This window comes from Marmota marmota, unplaced genomic scaffold, assembly GCF_001458135.2.
Source record: "Marmota marmota marmota unplaced genomic scaffold, marMar, whole genome shotgun sequence".
Lineage (NCBI taxonomy): Eukaryota > Metazoa > Chordata > Mammalia > Rodentia > Sciuridae > Marmota > Marmota marmota.
This window is the reverse complement of record NW_026000037.1, coordinates 29,599,872-29,614,394: the sequence shown is the minus strand read 5'-3', so window position 1 is coordinate 29,614,394 and position 14,523 is coordinate 29,599,872. Positions and strand designations below refer to the sequence as shown.

The 14,523-nt window shown below is 34.7% G+C and overlaps 1 pseudogene; it reads left to right on the top strand.

Moving 5' to 3' along the window:
• Positions 1–2,831: 2,831 nt before the first annotated feature.
• The window catches only part of LOC107136613, a 37,338-nt pseudogene continuing 25,646 nt past the window's right edge, over positions 2,832–14,523 (top strand).

Here is a 14,523-nt window from a genome sequence, read left to right as displayed (position 1 = left end):
TTAGCAAGGATTTGGAGATAAATGTACATTTATAATAGTTGTTGCACTGAAAATAGGTACAACCACTTTGAGAAGCAGTATGGAGATTCCTCAAAGACTAGGAACAGGACCACTATATGACCCAAGTTTCCCAATCTTTGGTATTTGCCCAAAAAAACAAAAATCAACATACTACAGGGAAACATGCTTACAAATGTATATAGCAGCACAATTCACAATAACCAGGTTATGGAACAAGCTTAGGTGTCTATCAACAGATGAAGAGAATATGATATGTGCAAATATTGGAGTTTTATTCAGCCACAAACAAGATTTAAATCTGGTCATTTGCTGATAAATGGATGGAACTGAAGAACATCACGTTAAGTAAAAATAAGCCAGTCTAAAACAGTATCAAATGTTTTTAATCATTTGATTAAAATTAAATGATTTAAGCTAGAAAGAAAAAAAATCAATTGAAAATGAAAGCTCTCACAAAAATAGAAAGGAGACCAGTAGAGAGAAGGAGGGAATTTAGGAGGGAGGTGTTGAGGGCATGGGGAAGTATTGAGGAATGATACCTACCAAATTATGTTATGTCTATATACAAATATACAAATCCTGCCTATATATAAATATAATGCACTAATTAAAATAATAATAATGGAAAGGAGATCAGTAAAGTAGAACAAGAGGATTCAGGAGGAGGTGAGGGAAAGGGAAGATACTGGAGAATTGTATTGATCAAATTATGTTATGAATATTTGAATTATATTCAAATATAGTATAATGAATCCCACTATTATGTATAATTTTAATGCACCAATAAAAACACCAAATGAGGAACAAAGGGAGAAATTTATGTTTCTTGGAATATCATTCTAAATTTTGTAATATCTATAAAATTATCTCAGTATACTTCATGCAAAATTCTGTTGTATGTTAAGTTGAACACAGTGACCTGAAAGTTTAATATTAATGGGTCTGCATTCCAAATGGTGTTGGAGAAACCATAAATCAAGAGTGAAATCAGTATTCCTTGATACTCTCCTGCAATCAGTTGTCACTTTCCTCGGGTAAGTAGGCAAAGGGCCATTTGTAGAACTGCCAAACCCAAGTCCCCCATGCTGCAATTTGAGCCCATTTCCTATTATTTTATCCACTATGGAAAAGGACAACAGCTGGACACATCAATTTGCATAATAACCTCTCTTGCTCAGAGATTGTTGGAAGGTCAGGTCTGTATTCTTGCTAACCCATCTCTGCAGAACTCTCTCAAATTTCTTTTGCTCCTTTCTGAGCAATAAAGCTGTTTTGTTGTTATTGTTGTTGTTGTTTTTTTAGAAAGCTGTACTGCCTTTAAATTTTTTGAGTGCTTGACTATATAAGACTCCTTTTCCAAATCTTTCACATTTTCTTAGTTGGAGAAGATGTTTTAAAAAGAAACAAAAACGACAACAACAAAATACCCTTCTTTTATGAATAAATCATCTGGCTAGTATTCTGGAGTGATTTAGCTTTTTCTTTTTCTTTTCTTTCTTTTTTTTTCTCATGCACTGCTGAGACTTTTGTAGCATATCAAATTTAACTGAGATTAAATCCTTGGCTGGAAGGTAAATTTGGGGATTAATTTAGTCCCGATTATACTATAAGAAATTTCATAATATCAGTGACAAATAATGTACATAAATTTTCAGCTTTTTACAATGTTTTCTTATATGGATAAGCTTAAGGGAACCAGTGAAGGAATTTTATTTTAATGTAATACAAATGAGATCCAACTCAGGGTAGAATCCTTTCTCACTTCTTATGGTTCTTTAAGATTCTCAATTTGAGGATTACGTATAGAGAGCTACACAGATTTTACTTTCCATAACTTTATTATAGTGATAAACTTAAAATTCATGAAAAAAGCTTATGATTTATTTCAAGTTATAAAATATATACATTTTTAATTCTGAAATATTTCTATACAAGTATTATTTAAGGAGATGAGACTACATCGAAATAACATGTATTTTTATAGATTTTGAAGATAATCAGATCTGATGGAGGGTGGTGATCCCATAATTTAAAACAAACAAATCCAATGGAAAAGACTTCACTGCTGGTTTTTATGAAGTATTAAAGTAATTGGCCCTGGACTACCCTTCTCGTTAAAAAAAAAAAAGTCTGCTAACATTGGGGAAATATACAAAATAGCAGATTTTATGCAATAGGCAGAGCAAGACTGTGATCAAATTAGAAAAGAGAAATTCATTTTTGGCCTGCCTCTGTGCATGGAGATAATTGGGTCACTATAAGACATAGCTAGAGTAGAAGAGGAGCATGGTGGAGAACCATTAAGCTGAGTATGTCAGAGTTTAGATTGCAAAGTGACTGGCATCTAATTAGTAGGGCACACAACAGTAAACTGCATTGGGAAGTGTATGTAGAACTTTAGAAGAAGGACTTCACGGATCCTTCCCCAAGGTTATATCTACAGATGCAAAGGGTGAGATTAGGTACTGTTTACAAGAAATCATCTGCTACAGAACCAAAAGTGAAATAGACCAGAATTTGAGCTATGCTGGAAGATCATGGAATTCTGGATTTGTCTGTGTGAAAAGATAATTCAACACTCTGGACATGCAACAAAAGACAACCGCAGCAACAAACCTACCTTAAGGACTAAGATCGTGACCTAAAAGGTTTTTTTAATACCTGCCCTAAGAAAATATAAAACAAGATCTCAACACCTTCACACATAAAACAGAGGATAGTATTGAAGTCTTCCAAAGTACACAGCCTTGGGAAATAACTCTAGCTTTTTGTAGATCTTGAAGAAAACCAAGTTGGAAATCATGCATGAGATGGGTGCAGTTATGCCCAGAGAAGCAAGTATCCGTATTCAAGAATCCATCAATTCCATTCACCATATTAACAGAAGAAAGGAGACAAATAATTCTATTGACTCAATAAAAGCAGGGAAAGATTTAACAAAACCTCAAACTCATCCAAGAAAAAAACTCAGCAACCTGATAAAGGACATATATGAAAATCCTCTGCTGACACTGCAGTGCATGGTTCATATTGAATGGTTTTTCTCCAAAATGTACAACTCAAGGGTGTCCACTCTCCATGCTTCTATTCAAAGTTGTGCTTTCGGTATTAAATAGTACAATAAAGTAATAATAGGAAAAAACTAGGGGAGAAGAAATAAATCCATTGTTATTTATTGATGGGATGGTCATTTACATAGGGAAATCTAAGCAATCCACAAAGAAGTTGCAAGAACTATCAGAACTTTAGCAATTTTCATTTACAAGAGCATATAAATACTTAGGAATAAAGGTAAGTAAAATTCACGTGGAAAACTATACAACACTGCTGAGAAAAATTAAAGGAGGTTATAATAAATGGTGAAATATACCATGTCCTTGACTTGTAATGTGGTTTAGATGTCCTAGAGTTGATCTGTAAATTCAATGCAAAATCCACAAATTTTTTTTTTATCAAAACGGGAGTTGCTTTTAAAGTTTATCTGAAAATGTAAACCAAGGGGAATAGCAAAATTAATTTTGGGGAAACACACACACACACACACACACACACACACAGGATAGGGCTTATATAAATCCTAAAGTTTGATTTCAAGTGTTTGGGGAAGTTTCCCTGATTAAGACCATAGGGTATTTGTGAAAGGATAAATACATGAATGGAATACAATACAGTGCACGAAGATACTCTCACACACGTTCATTGTTTTCTAAAAAGACAACAAAGTAATCTAATGATTATAGTTATTTATTTCTATTAATGATGTAAAAATGGAAGGATTTCCAAAAGAAAAACATAACAAATATTGACCTGTCAATCATACTTTTTAGAAAATAATTCATAAAGAAAAATAAATCTAAAGTAAAAGCAAAATTATAAAACTTTTTTTGTAAAAAAAGTAGAACTAATACTTTATGACCTTGCAATTAAAAAACTTCATTCCCTCCTCCCATCTTTTCTTCTTCCTTTCTTTCATATGCTCATCAGTGAGAAAATAAGGGTTTATTTTTGTTTTTGTTTGGGTACTGGGAGTTGAAATCAGGGGCACTTGACCACTGATCCACATCCCAGCCATCTTTTGTATTTTATTTCGAGGCAGGATATCACTGAATGTCTTAGTGCCTTGCTTTTTCTAAGGAGGGCTTTGAACTTGTGATCTTCCTACCTCAGCTCCTGAGCTGCTAGGATTACAGGCATGTGCCACTGCACCCATTTTGCTAAAGTAATTTGCCCCAAACAAGCCCCCAAAACCCTACGCTGGACAGAAGTTCAGCTAGATAATTTTTCTGGCCTTTTCCAGTTTCTTTGAGTCATTCAATTTCAGTATGCTTATTTAGTTTTCTTGACACAATTGGCTGGTCATGGAAAGGCACTTTGGAAAACAGTTATACAGGCAATTCTTTCCCTCATCAAGTTCATTTATTGATGCTTTAATGCCCCCCACTGATGTATAAGCTGTGTTTATTGTACCAGCTCTGACAGAAACTTTCAGGTGATGTTTTGTTTTTTTCAGAATTGGCTACATTTTTTAAAATAATTGACATAGCTGAATTTGCACAGGAGATATTTCTTTTTTCCATCTAAAAAGACTTTCCCATCATAAATTAATTGTTGGTCAGGGGTCCACGTTGTATTTGACATCTGCAAACATTCATTAACATAAAATGACAAATACTCAGGTGGCAAACAATTTATGCAACTTGGAATAGGAAAACAGACTAAGGCAGAGAACAGGGTGAATCATTCATCTTTCTTAAACTTTACTGTAGCTGCTCAAATTTTACTTGCTTCTATCTCTTTAAGTGGAAATTGTGAGAAATATTGAGCTATCTGTATAAGTCACTCAACGATGAATTCAGCAAGGAGAAGGGAATCACATTAAAAACACGAACATATAAATTTTAAAAAAAGAACTGAACTGAATGTTTCAGGTTTGACCTTGGAGAAGTGTGTACTGCCTAGTGTTCAATTAAAGAGATTCTGAAATCTTTGGGATGGTGAACATTTACAATAGGTTATTTGTAAAAAAAAAAAAATGTGTATGTAATATAATTGCAATAATGTATTCGTTAAAATGTATAATTTTAAGGACTTGTATTTTTAGGTCTTAAGACAAACTATGAATTTCTTCTGTTTTCTGGGGGTACCAGGGATTGAACTGAGGGGCACTGGACCATTGAGCCACATCCCCAGCCCTATTTTGTATTTTATTTAGATACAAGGTAACACTTAATAGCTTAGTGCCTCGCTTTTTCTGATGTTGGCTTTGAGCTTGAGATCCTCCTGCCTCAGCCTCCCCAGCCACAGGGATTATAAGCATGTGCCACTGCGCCCAGCTAAACTTATGTGTTTCTAATAATGTATTCATTCGTTATTTCAGGAAGCACTCATTAAGAACTTGTGAAGTGGATATTGTGTTAAATACTAAAGGGAAAGAGTAACCCAAAATGTCAATAGGGAGTTCCTAGAGAAAGGTTAGAAAGACACAAGTTAAAAAGACAATTGCATCAGGCAGACAAAACTTTGATGAATGCAATACTTACATTATGGGAGCCTTACCAGGGATGTTAACACACTAAAAGTCAAGTCGAAAGGCAAACATGAATTGTAATTTGAAAGAGCACACTTTGTTAAAGTGGAGGGGGAATATCAGTCAAAGATGACCAAATATATTGAGAAAAGAAAGCAGGACACGTAAGAAAAAAATAAAGTAGAATGTGAGGGAAGCAATCTTCGAAAACAATAGTGGGGGTTGGATGCAGGTAGCATTTCTGAGTATAAAGGCCTCAAAAATGGAGTGGGATTGTATCCTAAGGGAAATAGGGAGCCAAAGAAGGACTTAACTAGAAACTTCATCAAATTTACATCTTAGAACACTCACTTTCTGAGTCAATGTGATAATGGATTAGATGGAAATCCTCCTTTCTTTAATTTGTTGCCTCAGGTTCCCAGTTGTTTGAGAGATGCACTTCTGCCACTAGGTGGATGGTAAAATTACACTACTAATTGCTGGCATCCAAATAAATGTCCTGCAATCATTACAAATGCTGCTTAAAGCCAAACCCAATGGACAACCTTCTGGAGACTTTATCGAAGTAAATTTATGTGTAAACCTAATAGTGTGAATGAAACATAGGCAGTTTGAAAAATGTAAATATTCAAATTCAGGTATTTATTTTTAGGCAGTACTAATTTATTTTTTTTTTAACATTTAATAGTCTAAGTCTATTTACTCTTATCTTAAACCAATGAGTGTTTTACAATTTAGGAATTCACTTTAAATAATGAAGTGCCTCAATCCTTCTATTAGCTTACTTTTGAGTGGGGCACACTCTTAAGTTGGGGTCCAAATTTTCCATATTTTATTAGTTATTTATATAAACATTACATCATATCTGTCACATTTAAGGCATCTGAAATATGTAAGCTTGGAACTTGTATTTATGTATTTACTCTTTTAAATCTCTTTAGTAATATTTGTGAATAATCATAATTGATTGATATATTTTGCTTACATTTATGAGGGATATACTTTAAGGCACAGAGTACATAAAACAAAACTAGGCAATTCTGTATCAAAGTTCTTATTCATTTAATTATTTTGCAAAGCTTGGGATTGAATTAGGGGTGCTCTACTAGTGAGCTATATCCTCAGTACTTTTTATTTTTCATTTTGAGGCAGGGACTCCTTAAATTGCCCAGGATAGACTCAAATTTTATGGTCTTCCTGCCTCAGCTTCCTGAGTCACTGAGATTGCAGGTGTTCATCAAGCCAGGTTAATACCAAAGATCTGGATCAACTTTTATAGTGGAAGTGAATTGTCAGTAAATTGTAACTATAGTTCAAAAACAAAGTATCAGCTAAACTATGACTATCCTACTATAAAAATATTTGCCAGAGGGATTTGCCCTTTTTTAAATAAATAATATTAACATTTTAAAAGAGAAGAGTTTATTGGGTGTTTGCTTTGTGAGAAAAATGAAATCTGAATAGATATTTATTTAAAAAATTTGCACAAAATAAGTTAAATTTTCCAAATAATCTTAAGAAAATTAAATACTGTATAAATTTGAATGTATTTTCATAGCTTGAAACTAGCTAATCACATTTTTAAATAAAATATGCTCCTGGTAACCTGGAGGGAAAGGGCCCATGCTTGTGATGAAAGAAAGTGTTTGTGTGGGATTTAGGTGGGGCTTGCAGACCAGAGACAAACATGCTTATTTTGCTTAAGGACGTGATTTGGATTTCTGCTCCTAAGACAAAAAATGTAGAGCCAGAATAAAGGAACACCAGATGTTACCTTTTTGTAATTAAAGAGCATAAACCAAAATTTCCTAATTTGGAATAAGAGCCTTATTATACCTCATTACTACAATGTAAATACCCCTATCATGTGACCTTCCAAGTTCAATCATTATTTCCAATGCAAATCTTTTTTTAGTTCCTACTATATTGTGCATATTGGTCAAGGCACTTGGGATGTATCAGTGAATAGTGCACTCAAATGTATTGACAGTTCTGGATGTTGTTTTATGATGGCATTAGATCCCAGACATATCTGCAGGTGAGAAGGAGTTTTTTGTTTATTGGTTTTATTTTTATTTTTTTATTGAATTTTTAAATTTGTAACTTACTATGAAATTTTCAAATTTATATAGAAGGAGGGAGTATAGAATAAACTCTTTTGTACCCATTACATTTTATAAATTTATACCCAATATTGTTTGCTCTTAACTCTTTTTTTTTGCTAAATATTTTTTAGTTGTACATGGACACAATACCTTTATGTTATTTATTTTTATGTGGTGCTGAGGATTGAACCCCGTGCCTCACATGTCTTAGGCAAGCACTCTACCAATGAGCTATAATCCCAGCCCCTTTGCCCTTTACTCTTTTGTCACATCTACTCTTTTTAAAAAAAAAATATTGAGCTATCATAAATGCATATAAAATTATAACATAATATTAATAAACTTTTACAAATTGAATGTATTTGTGGATCCAGTACTCAGAGCAATATATACTATAGTACTAATCCTCAGAAGAGTTCTCATTTATTAATTTTGCCTATTACTATATATTCTTTAGTTCATGTAGACTATAGGGTCATAGGATCACACAGAATATAGTTATTTGTGCCTGGTTGTTTTTTCTCCTTCTCCTTCTCCTTCTTCTTCTTCTTCTTCCATTGTTATGCTTGTGAGTTTCACCCATATTTTTGCATGTAGTTTTAGGTTGCTCGTTCTCATTTCTGTATAATAATGTATCATATGTCTATGCCATACTTTCTTTTTAATACATTGTATACATGAGTATTTGCAGTCTCAGGTTGGGGCTAACAATAGTGCTTGTATAAACATTCACATTTGTTCCATTTAATGAAAAATATTACTTCAGGGATATGCATATTTAGCTTTGATAGATAATGCTAAATCTTTTCCAAACTGGGGATAACTTATTCTCCCAATAGCAAATTGTGCATTTCCTTTTGCTCCATGTTCTCATCTAGACTTATTTCTTTGTTTCTAATGTTTGAACACTATATCCCATTATGGTTTTAATTTGCATTCCATAGAGATTCATGAAGTTAATCACTTTCTTCCTCTTCCTCTTCTGCCTTCCGTATTTCTCCTTTTTGTTCAACTATTTGTATATCTTCTTGTATAAAGAGTTTCTTCATTCTGACTGGAGTGAGATGAAATCTTAGAGTAGTTTTGATTTGCATTTCTCTAATTGCTAGCAATGATGAGCTTTTTATTCATATATTTGTTGATTGATTATCATTTTCTGAGAAGTGTCTGTTCAGATCCTTGGCCCATTTATTGATTGGGTTATTTGGTTATTTTATTATTATTATTATTATTATTATTATTATTTGGTGTTTAGCTTGTTTAGTTCTTTATATACCCTAGAAATTAGTGCTCTATCTGATGTGTGAAGGAATGCAATGGACATCATTATCCAAAGTACATGTATGAAGACACGAATTGGTGTGAATATACTTTTTATACAACACGAGATATGAAAAATTTGTGCTCTATATGTGAATATGAATTGTAGTTCATTTCTCTGTCATATAAATTAAAAAATTAATTTAAAAAAAGAATACTTAAAAAAGAGTTTCCGAAACCTGATTATTTTCCCGTTTCTTAATTTTTTGAAGTTTCTTATTCTGTATGCACTCTGTTTCTTCCATGATTTATGTTACCTTTCAACTTTCTTAATAATGTCTTGATTAATAATATTTCTAGATTTAATATAGATTATCTTGTTCTTTTATGATTGGCACTTTTTAGTTTTAAGTTTAAGAAATATTTAACTATTACTCATTCACAAGGATGTTTCCTTATACTTTTCCCATTAAAAATGTCCTGTTTTGTCTCATAAATTTAGATTACAGTCCATCTTGGTCTGAAATCCACAGTACCTGTCACTTTCAGAAACCTGAAAATGCTCATTTTTTTTTATGCAGCTGGACTTCTATAAGAAAAAATATACTCAAATAGAAGTAAATTTCTGCCTAGTAACTTCAAAATATATTTGACCATTAGATATATCAGAAAATAACAAATTCCTTTTTCACATTGAGTCTGCTGCCAGAACTGGCATTGTGAAAACCTCCACTAAATCAAAGCCCAAAAGGGAAAGGAAAAGACTCACAAAAACATTGTTGTCATTGGACACATTGATTCCGGCAAGTCTACCATCACTGGCCATCTGATCTACAAATATGGTAGAATCCACAAAAGAACTATTGAAAAATTTAAGGAGAAAGCTGCTGAGATGGCCAAGGACTCCTTCAAGTAAGCCTGGGTCTTAGATAAACTGAAAGCTGAGCATGTGTGTGGTACCACCATTAACATCTCCATGTGGAAATTGGAGACCAGCAAGTATTATGTGACTATCATTGATGTCCCAGGACACAGAAACTCTATCAAAAACATGATTACAGGCATGTCTCAGGCTGACTGTGCTGTCCTGATTGTTGTTGAGCATGCCTTTCTGGCCTACACACTGGGTCTGAAACAACTAATTGTTGATATTAACAAAATGGATTCTACTGAGCCACCCTACACTCAGAAGAGATAGGAGGAAATCATTAAGGAAGTCAGCACCTATATTAAGAACATTGGCTACAACCCTGACACAGTAGCATTTGTGCCAATTTCTGGTTGGACAGGTAACAACATGTTGGAGCCTAGTGCTAATATGCCTTGGTTCAAGGGATAGAAAGTCACCCATAAAGATGGCAGTGCCAGTGGAACCACATTGCTCGAAGCTTTAGAATGCATCCTGCCACCAACTCACCCAACTGACAAGTCTTTGCATCTGCCCTTCCCGGATGTCTACAGAATTGGTGGCATTGGTACTCTCCCTGTGGGCCAAGTGTAGACTGATATTCTCAAGCCTAGTTTGGTGGTCGCCTTTGCTCCAGTCAATGTCACAACAGAAGTAAAGTCAATTGAAATGTACCATGAAGCTCTGAGTGAAGCTCTTCCCAGAAACAACATGTGGGATTCAATGTCAAGAACATGTCTGTCAAAGATGTTCATTATGGCAATGTTGCTGGTAATAGCAAAAAAAATGACCCACCAATGGGCGTAGCTGGTTTCACTGCGTAGGTGAATATCCAGAACCATCCAGGCCAAATCAGTGCTGGCTATGACCCCGTACTGGATTGTCACACAGCTCACATTGCTTGCAAGTTTGCTGAAGTGAAAGAAAAGGTTGATGGCCATTCAGATAAAAAGCTGGAAAATTGTCCTAAATTCTTGATATGGTTCTAGGAAGGCCCATGTGTGTTGACAGCTTCTCTGACTATCCTCCTCTGGGTCATTTTGTTGTGTGATATGAGGTAGATGGTTGCTGTGGGTGTCATCAAAGCAGTGGACAAGAAGGCTGCTGGAGCTGGCAAGGTCACCAAGTCTGCCCAGAAAGCTCAGAAGGTTAAATGAATATTACCCGTAACACCTGCCACCCAAGTCTTACCCCAGTGGAGGAACAATGGTCTCAGAAATGTTTGTCTCAATTGGCCATTTAAGTTTAATAATAAATTAATGATAACAATGCATCGGAAAACCTTCAGAAGGAAAGGAAAACATTTTGTGGACCATTTGTGTGTGTGTGTGTGTGTGTGTGTATGCAGCAGTTTAAAATTATTAGTTTTTAAAATCAGTACTTTTTAATCGAAACAATCTGACCAAAAATCTGTCACAGAATTTTAAGACCCATTAAAAAAAACACAGAAATATTGAAAGTTACGGCAAAAAGAATTCCATTTCAGATATTTAGAGGGTTTTTTTTTCAAACTATAATCCCCATAGTGTTAAAATAGAANTAAAAAAAAAAAAAAAAAAAAGCTTAATGAGAAACCTGTGTCTTCTTTTGGTCAACATGAACTTCTATACAAATGTTAGGCAAGAGTTCCTCAACCTATTTCTGGTGTTGAGATTCTGTTAACTTCATGAGTATAATTAAGTTTTCTGGTTGGGAATTTAGTTTGGAAGGAAAACTAGGGGTGATCTTGTCTCAAGTACCTAGTGAGTATCTGGGAGGACTGTATTGATTACAACATCTGGTTAGGGTAAAAAATAACTTTGCGATTTACTTTAGAGTGCCACAACTGTAATATTAAAGGCTGTTACTTATAGGGGGGGAGAGAGAGAAAGAAAGAAAAGAAATTAACAAATTTATGATGACAAATAGGAAACATACTTGTTTTCCTCTCTTCTTAGTGTCTCACTAATACAGATATTTAGAGGCAAAACATTATACTTTTATGGAACCAAATAAAAATTAATAAAATATTCAGTACATTTCTGTAAATGTATACCATGCAGTCTTGAATGGCAAATAAGACAAACTGAAATATGGAGTAGGGTTAGTGTGGGTGGAGGGAAGGTGGACATTCTTTGCCACACCATGGAACACAAAACTCAGAGCCAGAAAGCATGGTGAGAGCTTGTTCTAAAAAGGAAAAAAAAAATGAGAAAGACAACTACAATAGTGCACTCATATAGCTCTGGTCTCACTTTATTTACTAAGGTAATCCCCCCCCTTTTTTTGCCTTTTCTCTTTTTTAGTAAAGAGAGAATGTACTTGAGAGGTTAAAATTAAAAAAATGCACTGGCCTCTTTCAACAACTTCATAGGTACTGAAGTGTTTACCAAATATCTAAAGTATTAAGAATTCTCTGAGTTGCAGCAAAGCATGTGTTTGAGAGCCATTTCATAGAAGTATTCGTTTAGATCTGCACATCAATGTTTAGTTTCCTTTGTGTCAAAATCCTTACAAATAAATTGTTCAGACTTAAAATAAGTAAAAAAAAAATCCCTTTGTGCAATTAGAGAAATTCTCAAATTTCCAATTATGATGTGCCCCAAAATATACTTCTCATCATCCTTTAACAAAACTCTTTTTTCCCCCAATAAATGCATCAGTTTACACATTCTCTTATATAATTTGGGCCTTTTGGCAAATGACATACAACTTAAGTGTGATTATAATATAGCATATATACTATTACCATTCTCTTGTAAATATTTACTTCCAGCACTTAACTTTTCTATAAGTACATAATAAACATTTAAACATTAAAATCATTTGTTCCATGCCAAATTAGCCTTTTTTGGGCGGCGGGGAGAGGGAGTTTGACTTTGGAATCAAGCAGCATTCCACGGCACATATTCCCCTTATAACATTCTTGAAAATTAAAAAAAACACAGAAATATTGAAAGTTACGGCAAAAAGAATTCCATTTCAGATATTTAGAGGGTTTTTTTTTCAAACTATAATCCCCATAGTGTTAAAATAGAAGTCATACTCAGCCGTGTTTTAGTCAGCTTTTTCGCTGCTGTGACTAAAGGACGTGACTGGAACAACTGTAAAGGAGGAAATGTTTATTTAGAGGCTTACAGTTTTATGGGGCTTAGTCCTTAGAAAGCAGGCTCCATTCCTTGGGGGCTCATGGTGAAGCAGAACATCATGGAGGAAGCAACTCACATGATGATCTGGAAGCAAAGAGAAAAGTCTCCATTTCCCGGATAGAAATACATACCCCAAAGCCGTGCCCCAATTCCCACTTCCTCCAGTCACACACTACCACTTCAGTTAACGCTCAGTTTATCCTTATCAGGGAATTAATTTACTGACCATGTTAAGATGTCACAATCCAATCATTTCTCCTCTGAACCTTCTTGCATCTAAACCACAATAAGTTGTATACATATTCCACTGATGGTGGTCAGAAAGACAAAAGACCTTTATGGTTAAGAAAGTTTGGAGAACTTGAATACAATCTTGACTTTCTATTTATGACACCTTGACCTTAAGAAAACACAAATTAAACTCCATCATCCTCATTTCAGTTAACAACTCATTATCCACATTTATCCTGTAGCTATAATTTCTAAGCATGTAACTCATATGTAAAGTAAAGCTCACCAAATCTATCACTAGGAGAAATAGTTAATGTGATAAAGAAAATTTCAAATTGTTATTATAAATGTTCCCACAAAGAAAGCCCTAGGACAAATGTTTTGTATGTAAATTCCATAAATCTGTTAAGGAAGGAGTAACATCCATCTTATACAAGTCTTTCAAAGAATAGAAAGGAAATGTATTATACTTTGTGTTGTTCATCTATGGCTATATAATACATCCCAGAGCTTAAGGGCTTAGAACAACACACATTAATCATCTCACAGTTCACATAGTTCAGAAATGTAGGCAAGGCTTCACTGAGACCTCTGGCTCAAGGTCTCTCCCAAGACTGCAATCAAGGAGGAGTTGCTGTTAACCAAGGGAGAAGACTACAAGAAGAATAATTAGGTAGGTGAAACCAGGGCAGGAGTTTGGACATTTTAGCTTTGAGATGCTGAAGATGACAAGCAGTCAGGTGTATATATGGGTAGGCGAAGAAGTCTCAAATGGAGATATAAAGTAGGAGGCCAGATGAAACCACCTATTAATAAGTACAGATTGAAAAGACACAAGATTGATTACTGGGGCTGATTCCTGGATGAGGAGGACTAGAACGAAGGTGGTAAAGAGATAGGAAGGACAACAGGCAGTGGGTTCAGGAATCTGGTGAAGGGACTGATCAACTGTATCAAATGCTCTTGAAAAATCAAGAATGATGAGGGCATTATGTAACCGATGTCTACATATCCAAATGAAGTTTGTATCAATTCAAAATTTAATAGGCACAGTATTTATCATTTTACCTTTAATTAACATAAACTAATAGTGCATATTTATGAGGTAGCATATCATGTTTTGATCTAAATACATTATAGAAAAATTCAATCAAGAATCAATCTCAGAACAGGCCAGACCTGCAACCGATAGACAGAACAGGCCCAGTGGCCTGAGGAAGGGTAGAGCCGCCCCCGCCCCCCGCGCCTGCAAGGTAGGCGGACCTGCGACACACTGGCAGAACAGCCCCAGAGGCCTGCAGAGGGGCAGTGCCGCTGCCTGTGCCTGCAAAGTAGGCAGAACTG